Raw genomic sequence first — 17,007 nt, forward strand, 5'->3', positions numbered from 1 at the left:
GGTGCCTCAGTGGCTTCTTGCCCTGGGGGGCAAAAGCCATGCACTCTCACTTACTGGTCCCAAAGTCCAGACTGCACTGACCTCTCATTTTGTTCTTCACATCTGTGTGTTGATAAATCTCGAAAAGACCACAGCTGCTGCTGATCTGGAGTCCCTCAGGCTGGTGGGTGGTCAGGCTTGCCCTGGGGCTAAAGCCTGGGCTTGGGGCTGGGCTAGGCTCCCAGAGTGCTGAGCTGGCTGATTCCTGCTTGCCTGCCCTGTTGTCCTCAGTGGGAGGTTAGCTTCTCTGTTTCATTTTGTTGGTTCTGCAGCTCCAAAGCTTGTTTAGAGTCCACTTTTTACATGGACTGGGGAAGGTGGAAGCCTGAGCAGTGGGGAGGTCCTGCTTCTACTCAGCCATCTTGGCTTTGTCCCCCCGCCCCCCAATTTCTTAAAATCTGAGCTTTTCATGACTGAGGTTTTCAAAAATTCCAAAAACTGCTATATGATTTCTTTTTTATTATTTTATTTTATTTTACTTTCACATTATACATTGGCCAGGTTATAAAGATGGATTGTATCTGTTGGAATGAAAAATTTTAAAGAGTACATAAAACCAAATAAGAGAAGGAAAAAGATCAGGTATTTTGCTTCCACCTGGATATAACGCAGTTCTTTCTAGTTCTTTCTCTAGATGCACATATTTCTCTCCATCGTGAGTTTTTGCCATACTATATTCCAGTTTTCCCAGCAGTTTTTGTCAAATAGTGAGTTCTTATCCCAAATACCAGGGTTGGGGGGTTTATGAAACAATAGATTACTATAGTCATTGACTTCTGAATCTCGTGTGCCTAATCTATTCCATTGATCCACTCCTCTATGCCTCAGGCAGTACCAAGTAGTTTTGATGACTACTGCTTTATAATACAGATTGAAATCTGGTATAGCTAGTCCACCTTCCCTAGCATTTCTTTTCATTAATTCCCTTGATATTCTGGACCGTTTATTCTTCCAAATGAATTTTGTTACTATTTTTTTCTAGCTTTATAAAGTAGTTTTTTGGTAAATTAATTGGTATGGCACTAAATATGTAATTTAATTTAGGTAAAATTGTCATTTTTTATTATATTAGCTCTACCCAGCCAGGAGCAATTAATATTTTTCCAATTAGTTAGATCTGACTTTGTGTGAAAAGTGTTTTGTAGTTGTGGTCATATAGATCCTGGGTTTGTTTTGGCAGGTAGATTCCCAAATATTTTATAATGTCTGCAGTAAATTTAAATGGGATTTCTCTTTCTATTTCTTGCTGTTGAATTTCATTGGAAATATATCGGAATGCCGAGGATTTATGTGGGTTTATTTTATATCCTGCAACTTTGCCAAATTTATTTATTGTCTCAAGTAGTTTTTTACTTGATTCTCTAGGATTCTTTAAGTATATCATCATATCATCTGCAAAGAGTGATAGCTTGGTCTCTTCTTTGCCTAATTTGATTCCTTTTATTTCTTTTTCTTCTCTAATTGCTACTGCTAACATTTCTAGTACCAGACTGAATGAGAGGGCTGATAGTGGACACTTTTGTTTCACCCCTGATCTTATGGGAAATGCTTCTAGCTTCTCCGCATTACATATAATACTTGCTGATGGCTTTAAATAGATGCTAGCTATTATTTTAAGGAAGGCTCCATTTATTCCTATGCTTTCTAATGTTTTTAATAGGAATGGATGTTGTATTTTGTCAAAAGCCTTTTCTGCATCTATTGAGATGATCATGTGGTTTCTGCTAGTTTTATAGTTGATATGCTCAATTATACTGATGGTTTTCCTAATATTAAACCATCCTTGCATTCCTGGAATAAATCCTACCTGATCAAAGTTTATTATTCTTGTGATAAGTTGCTGTAGTCTTTTTGCTAGTATTTTATTTAGAATTTTTGCATCTATATTCATGAGGGAGATTTGTCTATAATTTTCTTTCTCTGTTTTATCTCTTCCTGATTTAGGTATCAGTACCATATTTGTGTCATAAAAAGAATTTGGTAGGACTCCTTCTTCACTAATTTTCCCAAATAATTTGTAGAGTATTGGAATCAATTGTTTTTTAAATGTTTGCTAGAATTCACTAGTGAATCCATTTGACCCTGGAGTTTTTTTTTTCCTGGGGAATTGACTGATGGCTTGTTCAATTTCTTTTTCTGAGATGGGATTATTTAAATAATTTACTTCCTCTTCGGTTAATCTGGGCAACTTTTATGTTTGTAAATATTCATCCACTTCCCTAAGATTGTCAAATTTATGTGCATACAATTGGGAAAAATAATTCCTAATTATTGTTTTGATTTCCTCTTCATTGGAGGTAGATTCACCCTTTTCATTTTTGATACTCATAATTTGGCTTTATTCTTTTTTTTTATCATATTGACTAAGGGTCTATCAATTTTGTTGATTTTTTCATAAAACCAGCTCTTGGTTTTATTTATTAATTCAATAGTTTTCTTAATTTCAATTTTATTAATCTCTCCTTTGGTTTTCAATATTTCTACTTTAATATTTAATTGGGGATTTTGAATTTGTTCTTTTTCTAGGTTTTTCAATAGCATGCACAATTTGTTGACCTCCCTTTTCTCTAATTTAGTCATGTATGCACTCAGGGATATAAAACTTCCCCTAAGAAATGCCTTTAATGTATCCCACAAATTTTGGTATGTTGTCTCATTATTATCATTCTCTTGAATGAAATTACTGATTGTTTCTATAATTTCTTGTTTGACCCACTCATTTTTTTAGGATTAAATTGTTTAATTTCCAATTAGTTTTTAGTCTGTCTTTCCCTGGCCCTTTATTGTATATAATTTTTAGTACATCATGATCTGAGAAGGATGCATTTAATATTTCTGCCTTACTGCATAGAATTGTGAGGTTTTTATGCCCTAGAATGTGGTCAGTTTTTGAGTATGTGCCATGAACCACTGAAAAGAAAGTATATTCCTTTTTATCCCTATTCAGTTTTCTCCAGAGATCTATCATACCTATCTTCTCTAAAATCCTGTTCACCTCCTTAACTTCTTTCTTGTTTATTTTGAGGTTGGATTCATCAAGTTCAGAGAAGGGGGAGATTAAGTTCTCCCACTAGTATAGTTTTGCTATCTATCTCTTCCTCTAATTCCTTTACCTTCTCCTCTAAAAATTTGGATGCTACACCTCTTGGTGCATATATGTTAAGTAATGATATTGCTTCATTCTTGATGGTGCCTTGAACAGGATTTAGTTTCCTTCCTTACCTCTTTTAATTAGGTCAATTTTTGCTTTTGCTTTATCTGAGATAAGGATTGCTACCCCTGCTTTTTTTTACTTTAGCTGAGGCATGATATATTTTACTCCAGCCTTTTACCTTTACCCTGTGTGTATCCCTCTGTTTCAGATATGTTTCTTGTAAACAGCATATTGTAGAATTATGATTTCTAATCCATTCTGCTATCCATCTCCATTTTATATGAGAGTCCATTCCATTCAAATTTACAATTATGATTGTTATCTTTCTTTCCCTCCATCCTATTCCTGCCCCTGTTAATGTTCATATTTTCCACCCTTTCTCCCTTCCCCCCTTAATAGTTTTCCTTTTGACCAGCACCTCCCTCAGTATTCCCTTATCAGGCCCCCTCCCTTGCCTCCTCTTTCCCCTTCTTCCCTCCCTACAAACCATTCCCTCCCTCCTTTCATAGCCCTTTCCCCCTCCTATTGCCTGTAGGATATTTTTATACTTAATGAAGTATGTTATTTCTTCTTCGCACCAAGAGTGACAGGAACAAATCTCATGTGAAGCTCCTCTCCCTCCCCTCTTTCCCTCTAAAATGATACTTTTTGTGTTTCTTTTCCATAGAGTCCTATGCTTAACTGGTTGTTATTCCTTCCTTGTACCAGAACCAATGAGGGAAAAGCTCATATGATTCCCATCTCCCTCCTTTCTTTTCCTCTGCTATACAGATTTTATGCCTCTATGTGTGGCATAATTCACCCTTTTCCACTTCATTCATTCCCTTTCTTCCATTGCAGTCCCTTTGTAGTCCTTAATACGATTGCTTTCAATTGTCATTTTGTGTATTTTATACTCATACCCTCTACTTGTCTATAACCAGTTTGCTCTTATCAAATAGAAGGGTGTGTGTGTGTGTGTGTGTTTTCCTTGTTTACCTTTCTAAGTCACTGTTGCATCTTGTAATTGGAGGTTGAATTTTCCATTGAGTTCTGGCTTTTTTATCAAGAAGATCTGGAACTCTGTTATATCGTTGAATGACCATCTGTTTGCCTGGAAGGATATGCTCAGTGTCACTGGGTATGTGATCCTTGGTTGTAACCTGAGCTCTTTTGCCTTCCAGAAAATTGTATTCCACTGACTCTGATCTTTCAGTGTAGAGGATGCCAAATCCTGTGCAATCCTCACTGTGGACCCTTGATATTTGAATTGTTTCTTTCTGGCCGCTTGAATTATTTTCTCTTTTATCGGGTAGTTCTGGAGTTTGGCCACACATTTCTAGGACTTTTCAGTTTGGGATCTCTTTCAGCAGGTGTCTGGTGGATTCTCTCAATTTCTATTTTACCCTCAGGTTCTAGTATCTCAGGGCAGTTTTCCTTAACGAGCTCTTGGACAATGTTGTCCAGGCTCATTTTTTCATGATTTTCTGGTAGGCCTATGATTCTCAGATTATCCCTCCTGGATCTGTTTTCCAGGTCAGTTGTTTTTTCTTTGAGGTATTTTACCTCTCTTTCTAATTTTTCATTCTTGTTGTTTTGCTTGACTAATTCTTGGTTCCTCATAGAGTTATTTGTTTCCATTTGGTTGAATCTAGTTTTTAGCAAATCATTTTCCTTGGTTAATTTTTGGAGCTCTTTTTCCATATCATACACTTTTCTTTTTAGAGAGATATTTTCCTCATTATAATGTTTTTCTAATTCTGCTATTTTGGTTTTGAGAAAATTATTCATTTTGTCTTCTATCTCTCTCATTTTGATTTCAAAGTTCCTTTTGATCTCATCTAGGAGAGCCTTCTGTGCTTGGGACCCATTCCCTGTGGAAGTTTCAGCTGTGGGTGTGGAGTCTACATTGTCTCCCTCTGAGTTTGGTTCCTCCCTCTGAGGATAGTAGGACTCCAGAGTCTTTGTTTTTGTAGTCTGCTTTCTACCCATTTTGAGGCAGGATCCTAGCCATGCCCTTCCTCTAGTATCCCAAGCCTTTATTGTAGAGGGTTTTGCCCTGTGGCAAGAGTTCCTATGTTTTCAGGGTCAGAGTTGAGGTTTGGAGCAAGTGAGGTTCACTTTGTCATCTTGGTCTTTGCAGGACCTGAAAGGGGCTTTTTTTTTTAAGTTTCTGGGCTATGAAGTGGTAGCCCCAGGAGTATTTGCTGCCCAGGACAGGGGCCCCTGTATTTGCTTCATACCTTGCTCTTTCCAGACCCAGCCCTTTGGTGATAAGCCTGGTAGTGGCCCTTGTGGTTGGTGGGAACACTTGCCCTCCGAGTCAATCAGGCCCCTTCTGGGCTTGCCTCTGCTGGCTGCGCCTTTCCGGCCCGCCTGTGCATATGCCAGCCACATGCTATATGATTTCTTAACATCCTACCCTTCTCAGCCTGCTCCTGATGCTTAGGAATACCTTCTTCTTATACCTCTTTGACAACCTACAAACATACACATCTCCTATTCTGGTACTGTTCCCAGAGAAAGAGTTAGTTCTCTAATATGATGCTTAACTTCATCTATTTTTATGTGAATGTAGTCCCAGGTCACTGAAATCCAGGATTAAAGAGATTTTTGAGCATAATTCCAGGGTCACAGATTTTGGGAGATGTTCCCAAAATTTTTTCAGGAATTCAATACAATCCACTTTGTTTTGTTGACTTTATTAAAAAAAAATTGTTGTCTTGATTTGACATGACCTTTGGTCTTATATACATTGTTTGAATGTTTGCTTGCATTTTTATGTTCCTTGACATTACCAATAAATTGCATGACCACTAACTACTATTGTCTACATATAAATTTTCAGGGGTAAATTAAGAGAGGGGAAGTTAATTAATGGGGGATGAAATTTCTTCAGTGTTATTCTGGAGTAGAGGCTAACCTTTAAGTGACTTAGAAGCTTTGAATACCATAGATTAGCATTAAAGATGATCCATAGTCTATCCCTAATCTACCTTTTTAGATTTATTACATTGACTAGAAGGAAACAAAAAAATCTTTGGACATATACCGTGGCAGGTGTGGGTAAGGAAAAAAGAAAAGCTTCCTGATTTTGAGTTTGCTTCAAATATTAGATAGTAAGGATATGAAATTTGCTATAAGATTGGTTTCCTTTGAAAATACTCCTTGACTAAATTCTGTTAAAAATTATTGAGTGAGGGGTGCAGAGTCAAGATGTCGAAGTAGAAACAGGACTTCCATGCAGCTCCCACTTCCACCTCCTCCAATTGATGTAAAAAATGACTCTAAACAAACATTGGAGCTATAGAACCCACAAAATGATAGAGATAAGTTAATTTCCTGCTGAAGACAGCTTGGCAGGCCGGCAGGCAGGGGTCAGTGCAGCTCTCTGGGAGCTGAGTCAGCCCTGTGTGAGCTGAGTTTTAGCCTCAGGGCAGACACAACCACCCGCTGGCTGGAGAGACTTCATATCACCAGCAGCTGTGGTGGTTTCCATAATTATCAACCTATAAATGCCAAAGACAAAGTGAGAGATCACTGCAGTGTGGACTTTGGGAACTGGGAATTCACGAGTGTGGTCTGGCTTTTACCCCATGGAGGGAGAAGCTGCTGAGGTGCCATGGCTGTGCAGCTGCTGCCACATGGCTGCTTCAGAGCTCCTAGCCTGCAGATTGTAGGGGGACCAAGCAACCAGTCTGAGGGGTAATTGCTCTTGCTTTAACCTGCTTGGATCTGGATCACTGTCTAGAGTAGAAGTACTAGGGTGTGTGACCAGTTTGCCAGAGTGTGTGGAGGCTTCAAAAAGGGCACCCAACTAATAGCTCAGGCAACTTCAAAAACCCCAGCAATTGGGACAAAGCTCCCCTGTCTGGTAGCAGGGTCCTACTGTGGCAAAAATATTAAAAGTCAGGTAATTGAGTGGCAACATGAGCAAGCAAAAGAAGCAAAGCAAGCAGAGCAATCTGACAGACTCCTATTTTAGGGACAAAAAGGATCAAAGTATGGAACAGGAGGAAGACAGCAAAGTAAGAACTCCTGAACCAAAAGCTTCAAAAGAAAAATATGAACTGCTTACAGATCACAAAGGAGCTTAAGAGGGATTTTGAAAACCAAATAAGAGAAGTGGAGGAAAAAATGGGAAGAGAAATGAGAATGATGCAAGAAAATTATGAAATGAGAGTCAACTAACTGGGGAAAATAACACCTTAAAAAAGCGACTAACTCAAATGGCAAAAGAGGATCAAAAAGGCAATGAGGAGAAGAATGCCTTAAAAAGCCAAATTTTCCAGATGTAAAAAGAATCTCAAAAGCTCACAGAAGAGAATCATTCCTTCAGAATTAGATTGGAGTAAATGGAAGCTAGTGACCTTATGAGAAATCAAAATACTATTAAACAGATCCAAACAAATTAAAGAATAGAAGGCAATGTGAAATATCTCATTGGAAAAACCACTGACCTGGAAAATAGATCCAGGATAGATAATTTAAAAATTATTGAACTACCTGAAAGCCATGATCAGAAAAAGAACCTAGAAATCATCCTTCAAGAAAATCTCAAGGAAAATTGCCCTGATGTTTTAGAACCAGAGGGCAAAAGAGAGGTCAAAAGAATCCACCTATCACCTGCTGAAAAAGATACCCAAAAGAAAACTCCTAGGAACATAATAGCCAGGTTCCAAAATTCCCAGATCAAGGAGAAAATATTACAAGCATCCAGGAAGAAACAATTTAAATATTGTGGAAAAAGAATCAGGATAATCCAGGATCTGGCATTTTGTACACTGAGGGATTGAAGGGCTTGGAATATGATATTCTGGAGGTCAAAGGAGTTGGGATTAAAAACAAGAATTATCTACCCAGCAAAATTGAGTATCATGTTTCAGGGGAAAATATGGTCATTCAATGGAATAGAGGACTTTGAAGCATTTTTGATGAATAAACCAGAGTTGAGTAGAAAATTTGATATTCAGATACAAGAAGCAAAAGAAGCATGAGAATGTAAAAAGGGAAAAGAACTCATAAGGAACTTTTCAGAGTTGAACTACTTAACATTCCTACATGGAAAAACGAATTGTAACTTATGAAACTTTTATCAGTATGAGAATCGTTGGAGGGAATAGAAATGCATATATATGTAAATATATACATACATATATATGTCTATATAGGAGGGTATATGGGCATGTGATTATATATGTGAGTGTATGTATATATTTGTAAAGATATACATAGACAGAGGGCACAGGACCAATTTAATAGGAAGGGATGATACTTAAAAGTGAAATGAAGAGATGAGAGAGGAATATAGCGAGAGGAGATGGAGAGAGACAGAATAGGATAAATTATTCCATATAGAAGAGGCAAGGGAAAACTGTTACAATGGAGGGGAAGAACAGGAATGCAAAATGGAATGAGTTAACCTTATTCTCATTGAATTTGGCTTAGGGAGAAAGACATACACACTAAATAGGCTATTTCACCTTACAGGAGAGTAGGGGCGAAGGTTATTATAGGGGGGGATGATGAAAGGGAGGGCAGGCTGTGGGGGAGGGCAATTGGAAGCATCCAATTTTGAAAAGGGATGGGGTCAAAGTAGAGAATAGAACAAGTGGGGGTGGGATAGGATAGAGGTAAATATAGTCAGTCTTTCACAATATATCCACTCTGGTAATGTTTTGCATAGCTACACATGTACAACCTATATTGAGTTGCTTATCTTCCTTGTAAGGGTGGGTGATGAGTGAGGTGACAAATTCCAGAATCTGGAATTCAAAGTTTTAAGATAAAATGTTTAAAATGTATATAATTATTATTTTACATGTAACTGGGAAATAAGATATACAAGCACTGGGGCATAGAGATCCACTGTCCCCTACTGGGAAGTCAGAGGGGGGATGGGGGAAGATATGAGAGAAAGCAGATTGGTGGAGGTGGTATTCAGTGGGAGCATTGTTTTTGGGTGGTGGGTATGAGAAAAATGGGGAGAAAATTTGTAACTCAAAATCTTGTGGAAATGAATGATGTAATCTAAAAAAATAAAAAAGAGAGAAAAAAAATTATTGAGTGACCTTCTGGTATTTAAAGACAAGAATTCCCGAGCTTATGTGACATAATTACAAGTCCATTCACCATTTGAGTTTCAGTCTATGATCTACACATCATACTTTATCAATGTGCTTTATTCTATCTTATTTTAATATGTTTACAGTATCCACATGATATAGTTAAGGCAGAGGATATTAATCCCATTTTAAAGATAAGGCAAATGAGGGACTGACAGGTTGTGACTTTCCTAAGGCCTTAAAGTTATTTAGTAGCATAACTTGGACAGGAACCTAGTTCTTATAATTCCTAGTCCAACATATTGCTCTTCCTTCTTGATGAATACACAGTAGACTGTGTGATTAAATATATGGGGTGAGCTTTATTAAAATGTGCTACTTCCAAAATGGTTGAGGAGAATTTTAAAATAATTTACAAAGAAGTTATAGGATGTGCATAACTTCAGCTGTGAGAATGATGTGACATTATTTGAGAACAGAAAGGTTTCTATTTTTCATCTGTTATTGGCTTAAATCGTTGTGGTAAGGACTTGATATCTGTCTTCACTGAACATCAGATAGGAATGGAATGGAAGATTGAATAGAAAATTTTTTCATCCAATGACATATCAATGACTTGACAGAATAATAACTTATTCCTTATTTCAGACAATTACTTGCCAACAATGGGGAAACCTATCTTTTCACTAAGAGCTTTCACCTACGCTGATGTCTGAAAGGCAGAAAGAATAATAGGGCTGTATCTATTTGCTTAGAAGATATACTACTTACTAGATATTAAATACATACAAAGCTCCAATGTGAAGTTGAAAAATATACCATTCCTGCCTTCTGTATCTAAGCATGCTGCCTTCTGAACTGATGGAATCAGGCCTATAGTAAAATATTTATAACAACAAGGAGAATGATATGTCATTCAGCATGACATCCTTTCCCTTCCTATAGGGCTTTAAGGTTAGAAAAACACTTTCTTTATGACAGTCCTGTGAAGGAAGTAGTGGTCATTTTGCTCTCATTTTATAGAATCAGAGGCTCAGAAAGGTGGTATTCACTTGCCCATAGTCAAACTAGGAAATTGAGTGGTGTCTTAGGAAGGAGTGCATTCATGTGGTTGTAACACTTACAGTGTGCCAGAAATTCAAACCCAGCTCTCCTGAGTCTAATTCCATGACTCTTTAAATTATATGGGTGATGATGCAATTGGTTGGGGAACCTATCTTTCTGAAAATAGAGTACACTCAAAGCCACTGAATGGAGGAGCTTGGATAAAAATCAGAGTAGTCCCAGAACTGAAGGTCAGGACCTTATACATGAGTAAAGGAGCTGAGTGTCTGTTGTTAAAGAAATGTTTCTTTAGAGAACAGGAAGAACTTAGTGATTGTATTCTACATCTATATTTAAAATTAAGTCAGTTCAACCTACCTTGCCCAGAGTGATTATATTATTACCTTAAAAGTCTAGCATAGAGGTCCATGGGAGACATTTCTCTACTTCTTGATGATCTCCCTGATTGCAATCAAGACTATAGATCATGTAACATAATACTTCCCCCATGATAAGCTCATCTCCAGAAGCTTATCACCATGATGGCTTTAGCTTTGGCACACCTCCTCAGCACCCTCAGTGGCCTCTCCTCTCTGACTGGAGAGCAGAGCAAAATACTCCTTTCAAAGCCTCCTTCTATAGACAGTTCAGAATTTTCCAGCCAGCTACTCATTTTCCACCAGCTCCTCTGCTTTATTTCAACTCTATGTATATCATGCCCCACTTCTTTTTCAGCTTCCTTTTTGAGTATAGAATTCCCTCACTATGTAGTAAGCTCCTTGAAGGCAAGGACTGCCTTTATTTTTCTCATTTGTGTCCCCAGTGTATAGTGCCTAGCACATAGTAGGTGTTCAATTAATGTTTATTGACTTTTTACTTCCACGACTCCTCTACTGGAGCTCCCCTGAGTTTTTGGTGACTCCCACCACATAACCCACACTATCAAAATAGGATAGTTTGAGCTTTGTTTTATTATATTCTTAAGCCACCTTTCTCACCAAGTCCTTAACCTTTCAACTCTCTTGGACCCTTTTTAAGATTACAAGTAGCAGATGAGGTGATGACCTGAAAAAGGAATTTCCTCATTTATAGATTCCTTATACCATAATCACAACGTCTTTGCCAACCTTTTTACTTTCCCTGCTCTCAAGTTCCAGAACTATAATCAAATCAACAATACCATTTCTACTGTAAGGTTCAGATGTGGGGAACCTGCAGCATTGAGGCCACACTCTAGGTCCTCAAGTGCAGTCCTTTGACTGAATCCAAACTTTACAGAACAAATTCCCTTAATAAAATGATTTGTTCTGTAAAACTTGGACACACTCAAAAGGCTGGTTTTACAATATCCTTTTTGACTTCCTTGCCTAGAGTTTCTCTCCACTACAATAAATTCTTCAAACAGAAGCCAAAGTGATCATGTCAGTACCGTCCCCCTGCCAATCAATAAACTCTAACAATTCCCTATTACATTTAGGATAAAATATAAACTACTGTACCTGACATTTAAGGCTCTTTATAACCTGACCCCTCCCCAACTTTTCTATTTTCTTTATGTACAACTTCCCTCCAAATGCTCTATAGTCCAGCTCTGTTGGCCTATTTACTGATCCTCACACAATACCCATGTGTCAGTGACCATTCACTGACATGTCCCCAGTGAAATGCCTTCCCTCCTCACTGCCATTTCCTTTTTAACCCTGGTTTCTTTCAAAATTATTCTGAAGCACCACTTTCAACATCAGAATTTGTTAACCTTTTTTGTTCCATGGACTACTTCTCAAAACATTTTTAAATGCATAAAATAAATGGCATTACAAGGAAATAAATTCTATTGAAGTTCAGTTTTCAAATACATATCTATATGTATGCATAGAGAGACATATATAATACACAAACACACATTTATCTACCCCTAAAGGTCAGGAACTATTAAAGTTTTTTTTCTTTTATCACCAGTGCTTAGCATAGTGTATAACACACTTAATTCCTTAATAAGTGTTTGTTGATTGATTGATTTTCATTATAAGAAAAGCACTGGGTTACCCTCAGCAACAAAGTAATAGCAGCCCATGATTATGTGTTGTTGATTTCACATTTTTCAGTTTTATTCAAAAATAGAAACATATGTCAGTGTTTCACAGCCTTGCAATGCTAAGGGCCAAGGCAGAGATATGAGAAATTAATGTAATAAAAGTGACACTGCTGGCCAAAATGTTAACTATCTTCCCAAATGAGTGAAGGCTTGGTAGGCATATAGAGGATTATGTAAATATTTGCTACTAAGGTTGTTAAGAGATGGTACCTTGTTTCCATAGTTACATAGTTCCATATCATAGCTTCATAAAATCCAGTAAATTAGCTTCTATTTGCTGCTTTGTTTGGCACATGAAACTTCTATGATAAAGAGGGTGCCTGTAAACAAGACACTATAAGTACATCATTGGATGACATAATCCTGAAATCAACAAAGGCAGCTTCAGAGGTTGACTCTTCTGAATGAAATGGAGCAATCTGTCACTTGACCTTTATGTGACATTCAAGATAGTGAAATTTATAAGAAAAGATTGATTTAGACACACAACTTTAATTGAATTTAAAATGTGTGATTAATGACATCTGTTTTGAGGAAGATTTTTGAAGTGAAATTAATTAATTCCATACATAAATTACATGTTGTACAGTACTTAGCCTAAAATGAAATATAAATTCCTTAATTTCTCAGATATCCTATTTTTAAGTCTCCTCATTTTAGAGACCATGCAATTTGAGTATGGTCTTTATTTTTGCCTTCTGATTCTCATTTGAGGTTTTGGCATTGTTGATATTTCAGTGTCTTCTGTAGCTTTGTCTGTTATCTGAAAAGCAAGATAATATCCAATTTCCTTATATCTTGTACAAAAAAAAGAATATCCTATTGCCTAGCTTTAGAAGTCCCAGCTGCTGAGACATCACACTGTGTGTGCATCAAACTCCTATAAACTTTCTGGATCTGTGTGTGTGTGTGTGTGTATTGTGATGGAAGAAGATTTTTGTTTTGTTTTGTTTTGTTATATTTTGAAAAAGAAAATGAAAAAAGGAAGACAAGTGTTCTCTTCCTACTCTCAGAATATTGCTAGAAAAAATGCCTTGTGCCAATTTGGCAAACTACCTTCATTTTCAAGTCCATGTGAAAAGTTTAAAAACACATCAACAAGTTCATAACCAATAGGAGAAGTTAAGAAGCAACCTCTTTTTAATGTCTATAGTAACAATTTCCTAATTCTAATGCAGGCTTGTGGTCAACAGTTGTCAAGTACATTGTAATTCATTCACATCATAATCACAGAAAAGGATATACAAACTGTTTGAGTCTTAACTCCAGATTGAAGAGACTGAGAATTAAGATATGTGGCTTTTCTTTATTCTTTTTTTCTTTTAAACTGCTCATTTTAGGTTTATTATTGTATTAACTGTCAAGGAACATCAACAAATCCTTTTGCTATTAGTGCTCTGTATGCTTAAAGTCATGATGATCATAGAGCTTTAATATCTTACACGTGTTAGTATAAAATCTAACATGAAAATTCAAAAAATCATTTGGAACGTACCAATTTCTTTGATGAAATATAAAGGAAACCCTCTTTACAGCAACTGCATGATCAGAACCATAACTAAGGTGGCACAACCAGGACTTTTTCTGGGGTGCCAAATTTAAAGGGGGCAATTTTATTTTATTTTTTTAATATACTTTAATCTGCACTCAGAATTCATTAGTTTGTATTCTGGAAGTGGATAGGATTTTTCATCATCTTTGTTTAGTCATGTCTGACTCTTCACTTGGTGTTTTCTTGGCAAAGATACTGATGTAGCTTGCCATTTCCTTCTCCAGCTCATTTTACAGATGAAGAAATTAAAGCAAACAGGTTTAAAAGACTTGCCCAGGGTCACACAGCTAGTAAGTGTCTGAAGCCAAATTGAACTTGACTCTTCTTGACTCCAGAGTTAATATTTATCGACTGTGCCACCTAGTTGCCCTTTTTGGGGACAGAGGGGGGAAGCAATTGGGATCAAGTGACTTGCTCAGGGTCACACAGCTAATAAGTGTCTGATTTGAACTCAGGTCCTCCTTACTCCAGGAGTCCTTCAACACCATATATATGGATATCTATATATACATACACACATACAATATATAATATGCACATATTTTATATATACTGTAGATATATACTGTATATGTAGTATATATATGCTGTGTACATATAGTATATATGGTATATAAATTCTATATAAAATAAGCATGTGTGTATACATATATAATAAATTCAAACTGTAACTTTTAAAGTTTTCCTCATGTGTGATTCTTTGAGGTCTTCCTTTTTTCTATTTTGTGAAATATATATGTATATAATATATGTATACATATGCATATGCATACACACATATATGTATGTGCACACATGACATCTTGGGAAGTTATATTGTTGAATTTATTATATACATTATATATGTGTATGTGTCTATATAAATATAGATATAATTATTCTGTTCCCATGCTGCTGAAGGACTACAAACACTCTTATTACGCCCTTAAATTTGGCATCCTGGGAAAAGTCTCGGTTTTACCAGCCTAGATATGGTACTGATCTTGTGGTTGCTATAAAAAGAAATTCGTGTGTGTGTGTGTGTGTGTGTGTGTGTTTCACAGAATAGAATAGAAGGGAAGCCACAAAGAATCATAGTTGAGACAGCTTTGAAAATTACACATTGAATTTATTATATACTTTAAAGAAAACCAAGCTATTATAATAGTCACAGCTTCATGTACAATCTTTTTCTGTTCCACCATTTATGTTGACCTGGTCTTTCATTTTTTAAAGTTCAAAACAAAGAAAAATGTACCCCAAATAAATAAAAGAGATGTACAATTATTGACCTTGTTACTCAGAAAATTGATTTTAAATAGAAGATATGCAGACAACTATATTCTCTACCCAGTAACCATAATAACAATGAGCTCCTAAGCTGCTCACACACCTCTTAGGAATCCTTAGCAGGGCTTGGTATCTCTGCTCTTCTCCTTCTGGTCTGTCCTTCCACATTTTCCACTTTCTATGCTCTCCTCTATGCCCAGCCGACCCCTTGCCCTGAAAACTGTCCAAATGAATAGAAGGAGCCATTTTAGTCAACTTGTTCCAGTTACAAAAATTGCTAGTTATGGATCTCCATAGACTGATACAATTTAAAACCTCTTTGTATATCAGCCAAACTAATTTGAACAATTTGCTTTAGTCAAAAACTAGTTGGAAATAAAGCATAGTAGTCCAAAAACTATTATTAGCAGTAGGCTGTGGACAGCAACCCTGGCAGCATTTCTTCACGCTACTTGGTTGGGACCTGAAAATGAACATTCTCATGATACATTTTATTATTTGTGAGTCATAAAGTGAAAAGCCAATGTTTGTTTGGTTTATAATAACTAAATTCACATTGTATAAATTAAAGATTTCCATGGTGGTAAGGAGGGAGAGGGAAGGAAGACAGACATAGAAAAGCAGATGAAGCAAACTTGTCTCATGTTATTAGAAGCCTGATTTAGTGGAGAGGGATTCAGGTAAACCTCTTCCCTCCTGATGTGACAGGGAATATTAAGAAATCACAGGACTAAAAGGTCTTGAAAGGTGTGAGAGTCTGCCTCATCCACCTTCATACGTATTCCCTGTTCCAGTGCTTTAGGACATACTTAAAAACACCCAGACAAATAAGAATCTATCCTATATGTTAAACTCTGGTTGGAGGGAATTTTGGTAATTCATTAAGCATTTAATGAATTTAATTCTCATTAGAAATGTTTCATTCTTATTAGAACTCTTTCTGTTCTGGTCAGAAACTCTGAGGTTCTTTCCCTGCCAGAATGAATCTTTTATGAAGGCAAACTAGGGCATCTTTTGCCTCAGTTCTTTGCCTTCAGTTACTAAATGGGCATTGCCTCAGACAAACTGAGACTTGGGAAAGACCTTAGCTTAAAAAGGCCAAAGTCCCCACTGCATCTTGCTACCACATGCCTCTGGAGGAGAGAGTGAGGCTGATGACTTTGCACAGTCCAGCCTCACTTAAATGCAATTCACTTGCAAGTCGGTACATCACCCTGCTGATATCACTGGTCTGCTTTGAAAACAAAAAAACTAATGACAACAAAGAACAAGTGATTTCATCTCTTCCAATCTACAATCTTTGCTGTATTTCAGTTTATACCCACTTACTGCTCAGTGTAACCAATCACCACACTCACAAAAATATTTTTGTTTCAATTGTAAGTGTTGAAAGTCCTTTAGAGTATGATGGAGTTTTCCGGGTAGGAAGTATCAGAACTTTAAATATATAATGCAATTCAATTCAATTCAACAATTATTTCTCTGGTGTTTCCTCCTGATCCTCATTGCACCCATCTGTATCCCTAAGGAGGAATCAACCCACCAAGACTGAAAAAAAAGTAGATCAAAGCTCACTGTAGGTTTAGTAGTTAGAGTAGGCCAGTGAATGACTGTAAAACTTCTAGCCTGAATGAGATAGAGAGACCCAGTCTCAAAAAAAAAAAGCCTAATAAGTGCAAAGTGAGAGGTAGCTTGGTGAATAGAAAGCCAGACCCCAAATCCTGATGGATTGGGTTGGAAAGCAAGTCTTTGATACATACTGAGTGTATGAGCAAGTTCCTCAGCTTCTTAGTATTCCCCCAGGCAAAAC

The sequence above is a fragment of the Petaurus breviceps genome, unplaced genomic scaffold (assembly GCF_028583685.1).
Source record: "Petaurus breviceps papuanus isolate PSGF00001 unplaced genomic scaffold, PetGlider_PUasm1.0 90723, whole genome shotgun sequence".
Lineage (NCBI taxonomy): Eukaryota > Metazoa > Chordata > Mammalia > Diprotodontia > Petauridae > Petaurus > Petaurus breviceps.